The following is a 15,151-nucleotide window of genomic DNA, read 5'->3' as shown; positions in this document are numbered from 1 at the left end:
CACAGGGATCAGGGAGCACAGGAATCAGGGACAAAGGGATCAGGGGCACAGGCATCAGGGATACAGGGATCAGGGACACAGGGATCAGGGGCACAGGGATCAGGGGCACAGGGATCAGGGAGCACAGGGATCAGTGGGCACAGGGATCAGTGGGCACAGGGATCAGGGGCACAGGGATCAGTGAGCACAGGGATCAGTGAGCACAGGGATCAGGGGAATAGGGATCAGTGAGCACAGGGATTAGTGAGCACAGGGATCAGTGAGCACAGGGATTAGGGGCACAGGGATCAGGGGCACAGGGATCAGTGAGCACAGGGATTAGTGAGCACAGGGATCAGGGACACAGGGATCAGGGACACAGGGATCAGGGGCACAGGGATCAGGGGCACAGGGATTAGTGAGCACAGGGATTAGTGAGCACAGGGATCAGTGAGCACAGGGATCAGGGGCACAGGGATCAGGGAGCACAGGGATCAGGGGCACAGGGATCAGGGAACACAGGGATCAGGGACACAGGGATCAGGGAGCACAGGGAACAGGGAGCAAAGGGATCAGGGGCACAGGGATCAGGGACACAGGGGTCAGGGACGCAGAGATCAGTGAGCACAGGGATCAGGGACATAGGGATCAGGGGGCACAGGGGTCAGGGGGCACAGGGATCAGTGAGCACAGGGATCAGGGCCACAGGAATCAGGGGGCACAGGGATCAGGGAGCACGGGGATCAGGGGGCAAAGGGACGAGGGGCACAGGGATCAGGGGCACAGGGATCAGGGACACAGGGATCAGTGAGCACAGGGATTAGTGAGCACAGGGATCAGGGACACAGGAATCAGGGGGCACAGGGATCAAGGAGCACGGGGATCAGGGGGCAAAGGGATGAGGGGCACAGGGATCAGGGGCACAGGGATCAGGGACACAGGGATTAGTGAGCACAGGGATCAGGGGCACAGGGATCAGGGGCACAGGGATCAGGGGCACAGGGATCAGGGCACAGGGATCAGGGGCACAGGGATCACGAGCACAAGGATCAGGAGCACAAGGATCAGTAGCACAAGGATCAGGGGCGCAGGGATCGGGGGCACAGGGATCAGGGGCACAGGGATCAGGGGCAAAGGAATCAGGGGCAAAGGGATCAGGGGCACAGGGATCAGGGAGCACAGGGATCAGGAGCACAGGGATCAGTGAGCACGGGGATCAGGGGCACAGGGATCAGGAGCACAGGGATCAGTGAGCACAGGGATCAGGGGCACAGGGATCAGGAGCACAGGGATCAGAGGCACAGGGATCGGGGCAAAGGAATCAGGGGCACAGGGATCAGGAACACAGGGATCAGGGAGTACAGGGATCAGGGGCACTGGGATCAGGGGCACTGGGATCAGGGGGCACAGGGATCAGTGAGCACAGGGATCAGTGAGCACAGGGATCAGGGGCACAAGGATCAGTGAGCACAGGGATCAGTGAGCACAGGGATCAAGGGCACAGGGATCAGGGGCACAGGGGTCAGGGAGCACAGGGATCAGTGAGCACAGGGATCAGGGGGCATAGGGATCAGGGAGCACAGGGATCAGGGGCACAGGGATCTGGGAGCACAGGGATCTGGGGGCACAGGGATCAGTGAGCACAGGGATCAGGGGCACAGGGATCTGGGAGCACAGGGATCTGGGGGCACTGGGATCAGGGGGCACTGGGATCAGGGGGCACTGGGATCAGAGGCACTGGGATCAGGGGGCACAGGGATCAGTGAGCACAGGGATCAGTGAGCACAGGGATCAGGGGCACAAGGATCAGTGAGCACAGGGATCAGTGAGCACAGGGATCAGTGAGCACAGGGATCAGGGGCACAGGGATCAGGGGCACAGGAATCAGTGAGCACAGGGATTAGTGAGCACAGGCATCAGTGGGTACAGAGATCAGGGGCACAGGGATCAGGGGCACAGGGATCAGGGGCACAGGGATCAGGAGCACAGGGATCAGGGGCACAGGGATCAGGAGCACAGGGATCAGGGGCACAGGGATCAGGGGCACAGGGATCAGGGGCACAGGGATCAGGAGCACAAGGATCAGGAGCACAAGGATCAGGAGCACAAGGATCAGGAGCACAAGGATCAGGGGCGCAGGGATCGGGGGCACAGGGATCAGGGGCACAGGGATCAGGGGCAAAGGAATCAGGGGCAAAGGGATCAGGGGCACAGGGATCAGGGGCACACGATTAGTGAGCACAGGGATCAGTGAGCACAGGGATCAGGGGCACAGGGATCAGGAGCACAGGGATCAGAGGCACAGGGATCGGGGCAAAGGAATCAGGGGCACAGGGATCAGGAACACAGGGATCAGGGAGTACAGGGATCAGGGGCACTGGGATCAGGGGCACTGGGATCAGGGGGCACAGGGATCAGTGAGCACAGGGATCAGTGAGCACAGGGATCAGGGGCACAAGGATCAGTGAGCACAGGGATCAGTGAGCACAGGGATCAAGGGCACAGGGATCAGGGGCACAGGGGTCAGGGAGCACAGGGATCAGTGAGCACAGGGATCAGGGGGCACAGGGATCAGGGAGCACAGGGATCAAGGGCACAGGGATCTGGGAGCACAGGGATCTGGGGGCACAGGGATCAGGGGCACAGGGATCTGGGAGCACAGGGATCTGGGGGCACAGGGTCAGTGAGCACAGGGATCAGGGGCACAGGGATCTGGGAGCACAGGGATCTGGGGGCACTGGGATCAGGGGGCACTGTGATCAGGGGGCACTGGGACCAGGGGGCACTGGGACCAGGGGGCACTGGGAACAGGGACACAGGGATCAGGGGGCACAGGATAAGTGAGCACAAGGATAAGGGGCACAGGGATCAGTGAGCACAGGGATCAGTGAGCACAGGGATCAGGGGCACAGGGATCAGGGGCACAGGGATCATTGAGCACAGGGCTTAGTGAGCACAGGCATCAGTGAGTACAGAGATTAGGGGCACAGGGATCAGGGGCACAGGGATTAGTGAGCACAGGGATTAGTGAGCAGAGTGATCAGTGAGCACAGGGATCAGGGGCACAGGGATCAGGGAGCACAGGATAAGTGAGCACAGGGATCAGGGAGCACAGGGATCAGGGGCACAGGGAACAGGGAGCAACGGGATCAGTGAGCATAGGGATCAGTGAGCACAGGGACCAGGGGCACAGCGATCAGGGAGCACAGGAATCAGGGACAAAGGGATCAGGGGCACAGGCGTTAGGGATACAGGGATCAGTGAGCACAGGGATCAGGGACACAGGGATCAGGGACACAGGGATCAGGGGCACAAGGATCAGGAGCACAAGGATCAGGAGCACAAGGATCAGGGGCACAGGGATCAGGGGCACAGGGATCAGGGGCAAAGGAATCAGGGGCACAGGGATCAGGGGCACACGATTAGTGAGCACAGGGATCAGTGAGCACAGGGATCAGGGGCACAGGGATCAGGAGCACAGGGATCAGAGGCACAGGGATCGGGGCAAAGGAATCAGGGGCACAGGGATCAGGAACACAGGGATCAGGGAGTACAGGGATCAGGGGCACTGGGATCAGAGGCACTGGGATCAGGGGGCACAGGGATCAGTGAGCACAGGGATCAGTGAGCACAGGGATCAGGGGCACAAGGATCAGTGAGCACAGGGATCAGTGAGCACAGGGATCAAGGGCACAGGGATCAGGGGCACAGGGGTCAGGGAGCACAGGGATCAGTGAGCACAGGGATCAGGGGGTACAGGGATCAGGGAGCACAGGGATCAAGGGCACAGGGATCTGGGAGCACAGGGATCTGGGGGCACAGGGATCAGTGAGCACAGGGATCAGGGGCACAGGGATCTGGGAGCACAGAGATCTGGGGGCACTGGGATCAGGGGGCACTGGGATCAGGGGGCACTGGGACCAGGGGGCACTGGGACCAGGGGGCACTGGGAACAGGGACACAGGGATCAGGGGGCACAGGATAAGTGAGCATAAGGATAAGGGGCACAGGGATCAGTGAGCACAGGGATCAGTGAGCACAGGGATCAGGGGCACAGGGATCAGGGGCACAGGGATCAGTGAGCACAGGGATTAGTGAGCACAGGCATCAGTGAGTACAGAGATTAGGGGCACAGGGATCAGGGGCACAGGGATTAGTGAGCACAGGGATTAGTGAGCAGAGTGATCAGTGAGCACAGGGATCAGGGGCACAGGGATCAGGGAGCACAGGATAAGTGAGCACAGGGATCAGGGAGCACAGGGATCAGGGGCACAGGGAACAGGGAGCAACGGGATCAGTGAGCATAGGGATCAGTGAGCACAGGGATCAGGGGCACAGCGATCAGGGAGCACAGGAATCAGGGACAAAGGGATCAGGGGCACAGGCATTAGGGATACAGGGATCAGTGAGCACAGGGATCAGGGACACAGGGATCAGGGGCACAGGGATCAGGGGCACAGGGATCAGGGAGCACAGGGATCAGTGGGCACAGGGATCAGGGGCACAGGGATCAGTGAGCACAGGGATCAGTGAGCACAGGGATCAGGGGCACAGGGATCAGGGGCACAGGGATCAGTGAGCACAGGGATTAGTGAGCACAGGGATCAGTGAGCACAGGGATCAGGGGCACAGGGATCAGGGGCACAGGGATCAGGGGCACAGGGATTAGTGAGCACAGGGATCAGGGAGCACAGGGATCAGGGGCACAGGGATCCGGGGCACAGGGATCAGGGGCACAGGAATCAGAGGCACAAAGATCAGTGAGCACAGGGATCAGGGGCACAGGGATCAGGGGCACAGGGATCAGGGACACAGGGATCAGAGGCACAGGGATCAGGGGCACAGGGATCAGGAGCACAGGGATCAGGGGCACAGGGATCAGGGGCACAGGGATCAGGAGCACAAGGATCAGGAGCACAAGTGTCAGGGGCACAGGGATCGGGGGCACAGGGATCAGGGGCACAGGGATCAGGGGCACAGGGATCAGGGGCACAGGGATCAGGGGCAAAGGAATCAGGGGCAAAGGGATCAGGGGCACAGGGATCGGGGCACACGATTAGTGAGCACAGGGATCAGTGAGCACAGGGATCAGGGGCACAGGGATCAGGAGCACAGGGATCAGAGGCACAGGGATCGGGGCAAAGGAATCAGGGGCACAGGGATCAGGAACACAGGGATCAGGGGCACTGGGATCAGGGGCACTGGGATCAGGGGGCACAGGGATCAGTGAGCACAGGGATCAGTGAGCACAGGGATCAGGGGCACAAGGATCAGTGAGCACAGGGATCAGTGAGCACAGGGATCAAGGGCACAGGGATCAGGGGCACAGGGGTCAGGGAGCACAGGGATCAGTGAGCACAGGGATCAGGGGGCACAGGGATCAGGGAGCACAGGGATCAGGGGCACAGGGATCAGTGAGCACAGGGATCATGGACACAGGAATCAGGGGGCACAGGGATCAGGGAGCACAGGGATCGGGGGCACAGGCATCAGGGATACAGGGATCAGGGACACAGGGATCAGGGGCACAGGGTTCAGGGAGCACAGGGATCAGTGGGCACAGGGATCAGTGGGCACAGGGATCAGGGGCACAGGGATCAGTGAGCACAGGGATCAGTGAGCACAGGGATCAGGGGCTCAGGGATCAGGGGAACAGGGATCAGTGAGCACAGGGATTAGTGAGCACAGGGATTAGGGGCACAGGGATCAGGGGCACAGGGATCAGTGAGCACAGGGATTAGTGAGCACAGGGATCAGGGATACAGGGACCAGGGACACAGGGATCAGGGGCACAGGGATCAGGGGCACAGGGATTAATGAGCACAGGGATTAGTGAGCACAGGTATCAGGGAGCACAGGGATCAGTGAGCACAGGGATCAGGGGCACAGGGATCAGGGGCACAGGGATTAGTGAGCACAGGGATTAGTGAGCACAGGGATCAGAGGCACAGGGATCAGGGACACAGGGATCAGGGGCACAGGGATCAGAGGCACAGAGATCAGTGAGCACAGGGATCAGGGGCACAGGGATCAGGGGCACAGGGATCAGAGGCACAGGAATCAGGGGCACAGGGATCAGGGGCACAGGGATCAGGGGCACAGGGATCAGGGGCACAGGGATCAGAGGCACAGGGATCAGGAGCACAGGGATCAGTGGCACAGGGATCAGGGGCACAGGGATCAGAGGCACAGGGATCAGGAGCACAAGGATCAGGAGCACAAGGATCAGGAGCACAAGGATCAGGGGCACAGGGATCGGGGGCACAGGGATCGGGGCACAGGGATCAGGGGCACAGGAATCAGGGGCAAAGGAATCAGGGGCAAAGGAATCAGGGGCACAGGGATCAGGAGCACAGGGATCAGGAGCACAGGGATCAGGGGCACTGGGATCAGGGGCACTGGGATCAGGAGCACAGGGATCGGGGCAAAGGAATCAGGGGCACAGAGATCAGGAACACAGGGATCAGGGAGCACAGGGATCAGGGGCACTGGGATCAGGGGCACTGGGATCGGGGGGCACAGGGATCAGTGAGCACAGGGATCAGGGGCACAGGGATCAGTGAGCACAGGGATCAGTGAGCACAGGGATCAGGGGCACAAGGATCAGTGAGCACAGGGATCAGTGAGCATAGGGATCGGGGGCACAGGGATCAGTGAGCACAGGGATCAGGGGCACAGGGATCAGTGAGCACAGGGATTAGTGAGCACAGGGATCAGGGGCACAGGGATCAGGGGCACAGGGATCAGGGCACAGGGATCAGGGGCACAGGGATCACGAGCACAAGGATCAGGAGCACAAGGATCAGGAGCACAAGGATCAGGGGCGCAGGGATCGGGGGCACAGGGATCAGTGAGCACAGGGATCAGGGGCACAGGGATCAGTGAGCACAGGGATCAGTGAGCACAGGGATCAGGGGCACAAGGATCAGTGAGCACAGGGATCAGTGAGCATAGGGATCGGGGGCACAGGGATCAGTGAGCACAGGGATCAGGGGCACAGGGATCAGTGAGCACAGGGATTAGTGAGCACAGGGATCAGGGGCACAGGGATCAGGGGCACAGGGATCAGGGCACAGGGATCAGGGGCACAGGGATCACGAGCACAAGGATCAGGAGCACAAGGATCAGGAGCACAAGGATCAGGGGCGCAGGGATCGGGGGCACAGGGATCAGGGGCACAGGGATCAGGGGCAAAGGAATCAGGGGCAAAGGGATCAGGGGCACAGGGATCAGGGAGCACAGGGATCAGGAGCACAGGGATCAGTGAGCACAGGGATCAGGGGCACAGGGATCAGGAGCACAGGGATCAGTGAGCACAGGGATCAGGGGCACAGGGATCAGGAGCACAGGGATCAGAGGCACAGGGATCGGGGCAAAGGAATCAGGGGCACAGGGATCAGGAACACAGGGATCAGGGAGTACAGGGATCAGGGGCACTGGGATCAGGGGCAGTGGGATCAGGGGGCACAGGGATCAGTGAGCACAGGGATCAGTGAGCACAGGGATCAGGGGCACAAGGATCAGTGAGCACAGGGATCAGTGAGCACAGGGATCAAGGGCACAGGGATCAGGGGCACAGGGGTCAGGGAGCACAGGGATCAGTGAGCACAGGGATCAGGGGGCACAGGGATCAGGGAGCACAGGGATCAGGGGCACAGGGATCTGGGAGCACAGGGATCTGGGGGCACAGGGATCAGTGAGCACAGGGATCAGGGGCACAGGGATCTGGGAGCACAGGGATCTGGGGGCACTGGGATCAGGGGGCACTGGGATCAGGGGGCACTGGGACCAGGGGGCACTGGGAACAGGGACACAGGGATCAGGGGGCACAGGATAAGTGAGCACAAGGATAAGGGGCACAGGGATCAGTGAGCACAGGGATCAGTGAGCACAGCGATCAGGGGCACAGGGATCAGGGGCACAGGAATCAGTGAGCACAGGGATTAGTGAGCACAGGCATCAGTGAGTACAGAGATCAGGGGCACAGGGATCAGGGGCACAGGGATCAGGAGCACAGGGATCAGGGGCACAGGGATCAGGAGCACAGGGATCAGGGGCACAGGGATCAGGGGCACAGGGATCAGGGGCACAGGGATCAGGAGCACAAGGATCAGGAGCACAAGGATCAGGGGCACAGGGATCAGGAGCACAAGGATCAGGGGCGCAGGGATCGGGGGCACAGGGATCAGGGGCACAGGGATCAGGGGCAAAGGAATCAGGGGCAAAGGGATCAGGGGCACAGGGATCAGGAGCACAGGGATCAGGGACACAGGGATCAGGGGCACAGGGATCAGGAGCACAAGGATCAGGAGCACAAGGATCAGGAGCACAAGGATCAGGGGCACAGGGATCAGGGGCACAGGGATCAGGGGCAAAGGAATCAGGGGCAAAGGGATCAGGGGCACAGGGATCAGGGGCACACGATTAGTGAGCACAGGGATCAGTGAGCACAGGGATCAGGGGCACAGGGATCAGGAGCACAGGGATCAGAGGCACAGGGATCGGGGCAAAGGAATCAGGGGCACAGGGATCAGGAACACAGGGATCAGGGAGTACAGGGATCAGGGGCACTGGGATCAGAGGCACTGGGATCAGGGGGCACAGGGATCAGTGAGCACAGGGATCAGTGAGCACAGGGATCAGGGGCACAAGGATCAGTGAGCACAGGGATCAGTGAGCACAGGGATCAAGGGCACAGGGATCAGGGGCACAGGGGTCAGGGAGCACAGGGATCAGTGAGCACAGGGATCAGGGGGTACAGGGATCAGGGAGCACAGGGATCAAGGGCACAGGGATCTGGGAGCACAGGGATCTGGGGGCACAGGGATCAGTGAGCACAGGGATCAGGGGCACAGGGATCTGGGAGCACAGAGATCTGGGGGCACTGGGATCAGGGGGCACTGGGATCAGGGGGCACTGGGACCAGGGGGCACTGGGACCAGGGGGCACTGGGAACAGGGACACAGGGATCAGGGGGCACAGGATAAGTGAGCATAAGGATAAGGGGCACAGGGATCAGTGAGCACAGGGATCAGTGAGCACAGGGATCAGGGGCACAGGGATCAGGGGCACAGGGATCAGTGAGCACAGGGATTAGTGAGCACAGGCATCAGTGAGTACAGAGATTAGGGGCACAGGGATCAGGGGCACAGGGATTAGTGAGCACAGGGATTAGTGAGCAGAGTGATCAGTGAGCACAGGGATCAGGGGCACAGGGATCAGGGAGCACAGGATAAGTGAGCACAGGGATCAGGGAGCACAGGGATCAGGGGCACAGGGAACAGGGGGCACAGGGATCAGTGAGCACAGGGATCAGTGAGCACAGGGATCAGGGGCACAAGGATCAGGGGCACAGGGGTCAGGGAGCACAGGGATCAGTGAGCACAGGGATCAGGGGGCACAGGGATCAGGGAGCACAGGGATCAGGGGCACAGGGATCGGGGCACAGAGATCAGGGGCACAGGAATCAGGGGCAAAGGAATCAGGGGCAAAGGGATCAGGGGCACAGGGATCAGGGGCACAGGGATCAGGGGCACTGGGATCAGGGGGCACAGGGATCAGTGAGCACAGGGATCAGTGAGCACAGGGATCAGGGGCACAAGGATCAGTGAGCACAGGGATCAGTGAGCACAGGGATCAGGGGCACTGGGATCAGGGGCACAGGGATCAGGGGGCACAGGGATCAGTGAGCACAGGGATCAGTGAGCACAGGGATCAAGGGCACAGGGATCAGGGGCACAGGGGTCAGGGAGCACAGGGATCAGTGAGCACAGGGATCAGAGGGCACAGGGATCAGGGAGCACAGGGATCAGGGGCACTGGGATCAGGGGCACAGGGATCAGGGGGCACAGGGATCAGTGAGCACAGGGATCAGTGAGCACAGGGATCAAGGGCACAGGGATCAGGGGCACTGGGATCAGGGGCACAGGGATCAGGGCCACAGGGATCAGTGAGCAAAGGGATCAGTGAGCACAGGGATCAAGGGCACAGGGATCAGGGGCACAGGGGTCAGGGAGCACAGGGATCAGTGAGCACAGGGATCAGTGAGCACAGGGATCAGGGAGCACAGGGATCAGGGAGCACAGGGATCAGGGAGCACAGGGATCAGTGAGCACAGGGATCAGGGACACAGGGATCAGGGGCACAGGGATCAGTGAGCACACGGATCGGGGCACAGGGATCAGGGGCACAGGGATCAGGGGCACAGGGATCAGGGAGCACAGGAATCAGGGACAAAGGGATCAGGGGCACAGGGATTAGTGAGCACAGGGATCAGTGGGCACAGGGATCAGGGGCACAGGGATCAGGGGCACAGGGATCAGGGAGCACAAGGATCAGTGGGCACAGGGATCAGTGGGCACAGGGATCAGGGGCACAGGGATCAGTGAGCACAGGGATCAGTGAGCACAGGGATCAGGGGAACAGGGATCAGTGAGCACAGGGATTAGTGAGCACAGGGATCAGTGAGCACAGGGATTAGGGGCACAGGGATCAGGGGCACAGGGATCAGTGAGCACAGGGATTAGTGAGCACAGGGATCAGGGACACAGGGATCAGGGACACAGGGATCAGGGGCACAGGGATCAGGGGCACAGGGATTAGTGAGCACAGGGATTAGTGAGCACAGGGATCAGTGAGCACAGGGATCAGGGGCACAGGGATCAGGGAGCACAGGGATCAGGGGCACAGGGATCAGGGAACACAGGGATCAGGGACACAGGGATCAGGGAGCACAGGGAACAGTGAGCAAAGGGATCGGGGCACAGGGATCAGGGACACAGGGATCAGGGACACAGGGATCAGTGAGCACAGGGATCAGGGACACAGGAATCAGGGGGCACAGGGATCAGGGAGCACGGGGATCAGGGGGCAAAGGGATGAGGGGCACAGGGATCAGGGGCACAGGGATCAGGGACACAGGGATCAGTGAGCACAGGGATTAGTGAGCACAGGGATCAGGGACACAGGGATCAGGGACACAGGGATCAGGGACACAGGGATCAGGGGCACAGGGAGGAGGGGCACAGGGATCAGGGGCACAGGGATCAGGTACACCGGGATCAGGGGCACAGGAATCAGGGGCACAGGGATCAGGGGGCACAGGGATCAGGGGCACAGGGATCAGGAGCACAGGGATCAGTGAGCACAGGGATCGGGGCACAGGGATCAGGGGCACAGGGATCAGGGGCACAGGGATCGGGGCACAGGGATCAGGGGCACAGGGATCAGAGGCACAGGGATCAGGGGCACAGGGATCAGGAGCACAGGGATCAGGGACACAGGGATCAGGGGCACAGGGATCAGGGGCACAGGGATCAGGAGCACAAGGATCAGGAGCACAAGGATCAGGAGCACAAGGATCAGGGGCACAGGGATCAGGGGCACAGGGATCAGGGGCAAAGGAATCAGGGGCAAAGGGATCAGGGGCACAGGGATCAGGGGCACACGATTAGTGAGCACAGGGATCAGTGAGCACAGGGATCAGGGGCACAGGGATCAGGAGCACAGGGATCAGAGGCACAGGGATCGGGGCAAAGGAATCAGGGGCACAGGGATCAGGAACACAGGGATCAGGGAGCACAGGGATCAGGGGCACTGGGATCAGGGGGCACAGGGATCAGTGAGCACAGGGATCAGTGAGCACAGGGATCAGGGGCACAAGGATCAGTGAGCACAGGGATCAGTGAGCACAGGGATCAGGGGCACTGGGATCAGGGGCACAGGGATCAGGGGGCACAGGGATCAGTGAGCACAGGGATCAGTGAGCACAGGGATCAAGGGCACAGGGATCAGGGAGCACAGGGATCAGTGAGCACAGGGATCAGGGGGCACAGGGATCAGGGAGCACAGGGATCAGGGGCACTGGGATCAGGGGCACAGGGATCAGGGGGCACAGGGATCAGTGAGCACAGGGATCAGTGAGCGCAGGGATCAAGGGCACAGGGATCAGGGGCACTGTGATCAGGGGCACAGGGATCAGGGCCACAGGGATCAGTGAGCACAGGGATCAGTGAGCACAGGGATCAAGGGCACAGGGATCAGGGGCACAGGGGTCAGGGAGCACAGGGATCAGTGAGCACAGGGATCAGGGGGCACAGGGATCAGGGAGCACAGGGATCAGGGAGCACAGGGACCAGTCAGCACCGGGATCAGTGAGCACAGGGATCAGGGACACAGGGATCAGGGGCACAGGGATCAGTGAGCACACGGATCGGGGCACAGGGATCAGGGGCACAGGGATCAGGGGCACAGGGATCAGGGACACAGGGATCAGGGGCACAGGGATCAGGGGCACAGGGATCAGGGAGCACAGGGATCAGTGAGCACAGGGATCAGGGACACAGGGATCAGCGGCACAGGGATCAGTGAGCACAGGGATCAGTGAGCACAGGGATCAGGGGCACAGGGATTAGTGAGCACAGGGATTAGTGAGCACAGGGATCAGTGAGCACAGGGATCAGGGGCACAGGGATCAGGGGCACAGGGATCAGTGAGCACAGGGATCAGTGAGCACAGGGATCAGGGGCACAGGGTTCAGGGACACAGGGATCAGGGAGCACAAGGATCAGTGAGCACAGGGATCAGGGATACAGGGATCAGTGCGCACAGGGATCAGGGAGCACAGGGATCAGGGACACAGGGATCAGGGGCACAGGGATCAGGGAGCACAGGGATCATTGAGCACAGGGATCAGGGGCACAGGGATCAGGGGCACAGGGATCAGTGAGCACAGGGATCAGGGGCACAGGGATCAGTGAGCACAGGGATCAGTGAGCACAGGGATCAGGGGCACAGGGATCAGGGGCACAGGGATCAGTGAGCACAGGGATCAGGGACACAGGGATCAGGGAGCACAGGGATCAGTGAGCACAGGGATCAGGGATACAGGGATCAGTGCGCACAGGGATCAGCCGCACAGGGATCAGGGAGCACAGGGATCAGTGAGCACAGGGATCAGTGAGCACAGGGATCAGGGGCACAGGGATCAGGGGCACAGGGATCAGTGAGCACATGGATCAGTGAGCACAGGGATCAGGGGCACAGGGATCGGGGCACAGGGATCAGTGAGCACAGGGATCAGGGAGCACAGGGATCAGTGAGCACAGGGATCAGGGGCACAGGGATCAGGGGCACAGGGATCAGTGAGCACAGGGATCAGGGGCACAGGGATCAGTGAGCACAGGGATCAGGGGCACAGGGATCAGGGGCACAGGGATCAGTGAGCACATGGATCAGTGAGCACAAGGATCAGGGATCATGGACACAGGGATAAAGGATGAACTCTACTTTGAATCCATTTGTTGACTTATATAAAAGGCCACTTCTGTGAAACAGAAAAATATATTCTTTAAACAATCAAGTACAAATAATGATAAGCACGAGAAAGGCATGAGGTCTCACATCGAAACAGGAATCACCTGCAACACCGTGTAACCATTAGTAAAAGAAACAGACAGGAGCAGGTGTCCAACACGTTATGTCGGTGTGCTTAGTGAAGGATCCATGACCTCATTGTTCGTGGTTAAACAGTTTGGAAGTGGGAAATGCTTCCTTTGTGCTGGAGGTATTTCGAAGCCCATATCTTATTGGCCTGATAGATTTATTTGCAGCTAAAACTTGGAACATGATGGATCTGCGGAAAGATGTCTGGAAGTGGGAAGAACAGCAAAGGTGCCCTGACCAATAGCTATCCCAAAAGTTGGAAGATAATAGCAGTGTTTCTTTGGAATTCCCTGATTATTTATATTAGTGCTGTGTGTGGGGTCATGTGCACACAGAGCAGCTGATGGCTCTCGGCTGTAACTGTGCCTGAAGTTTGGAGGCCTGTCTTAGCCATGAAGTATTTGATGAGGTGCAATATGAATGCAAATTTGACATCTTGCTTTAAAATGTTTGAAGGTCAAAAAGATGGGAAGTCTAATTCTCGAGCGAACTATACTGTAAACGGAAGAGCCTTGGGAAAAGTTGATGAGCAGAGAGACCTGGGAGTTCAGGTCCATTGTACCCTGAAGGTGGCTGCACAGGTGGATAGAGTAGTCAAGAAGGCATATGGTATGCTTGCCTTCATTGGATGGGGTATTGAGTATAAGAGCTGGCAAGTCATGTTAAAATTGGACAAGACTTTGGTTCGGCTGCATTTGGAATACTGTGTACAGTTCTGGTCGCCACATTACCAAAAGGATGTGGACGCTTTGGAGAAGGTGCAGAGAAGGTTTACGAGGATGTTGCCTGGTATGGAAGATGTCGGCTATGAAGAGAGGTTGAGTAGGTTAGGATTCATTTCATTAGGAAAAAGGAGATTGAGGGGGGACCTGATTGAGGTTTACAAAATCATGAAGGGGATAGACAGGGTGGATAGAGACAAGCTTTTTCCAAGGATGTAGGATTCAAGAATGAGAGGTCACGCTTTCAAGGTGAGAGGTGAAACATTAAAGGGGGATACACATGGCAAGTACTTTACACAGAGGGTGGTAGGTGCCTGGAACGCGTTGCCAGCAGAGGTGGTAGAGACAGGCACGGTAGATTCATTTAAGATGCGTCTGGACAGATGCATGAGTAGGTGGGGAGCAGAGGGATACAGATGCTTAGGAACTGGGTGACAGGTTTAGACAGTGGATTTGGATCGGCTCAGGCTTGGAGGGCCGAAGGGCCTGTTCCTGGGCTGCAAATTTTCTTTGTTATTTGTTATAAGATCCATGTTGCTGAAAAATAATTATGTTAAAAGCTATTGAATGGATTTGTCTGAGAATTCTTTGGGTGTTGTTTGAAACAGTCAGCCTGGGATGTTGAGTCTTGGTAGATACAATAAAAAGTGATGTAATATAGGTGACTGGGTTTAAAACAAATATTCCGTCGATAGGAATTGTGCTTCTTGAGTCTGATTTAAACTAATTCACAAAGTCTCTGACTCTCCCAGACAGAGGGACTGGCCACCAGGAATTATATCTCTTGGAAAACTGTTCCGTTGTAACAGTGGCAGGAAGTGGGCAGAGTGAAGTGAGTTATTTCTGGCTGGCTGCCAGCTGTCTCCTGACTGAAAATGTAGCCACAAGAAGCTTTAGTTCCCCAGTGACAGACAGGATCTTGAAAAGCACTTAAAGAACTTCACTTCATCTCCAATGTGGATACAGAGACAGGAGAAACAGTCCACAGGTTATTCAGCCCAATTAGT

Source organism: Chiloscyllium plagiosum, unplaced genomic scaffold (genome assembly GCF_037043375.1).
Source record: "Chiloscyllium plagiosum isolate Xiang-an unplaced genomic scaffold, Cpla_swu_hap1 HiC_scaffold_37, whole genome shotgun sequence".
Taxonomy (NCBI): Eukaryota; Metazoa; Chordata; class Chondrichthyes; order Orectolobiformes; family Hemiscylliidae; genus Chiloscyllium; species Chiloscyllium plagiosum.
This window is presented reverse-complemented; position numbering follows the sequence as displayed.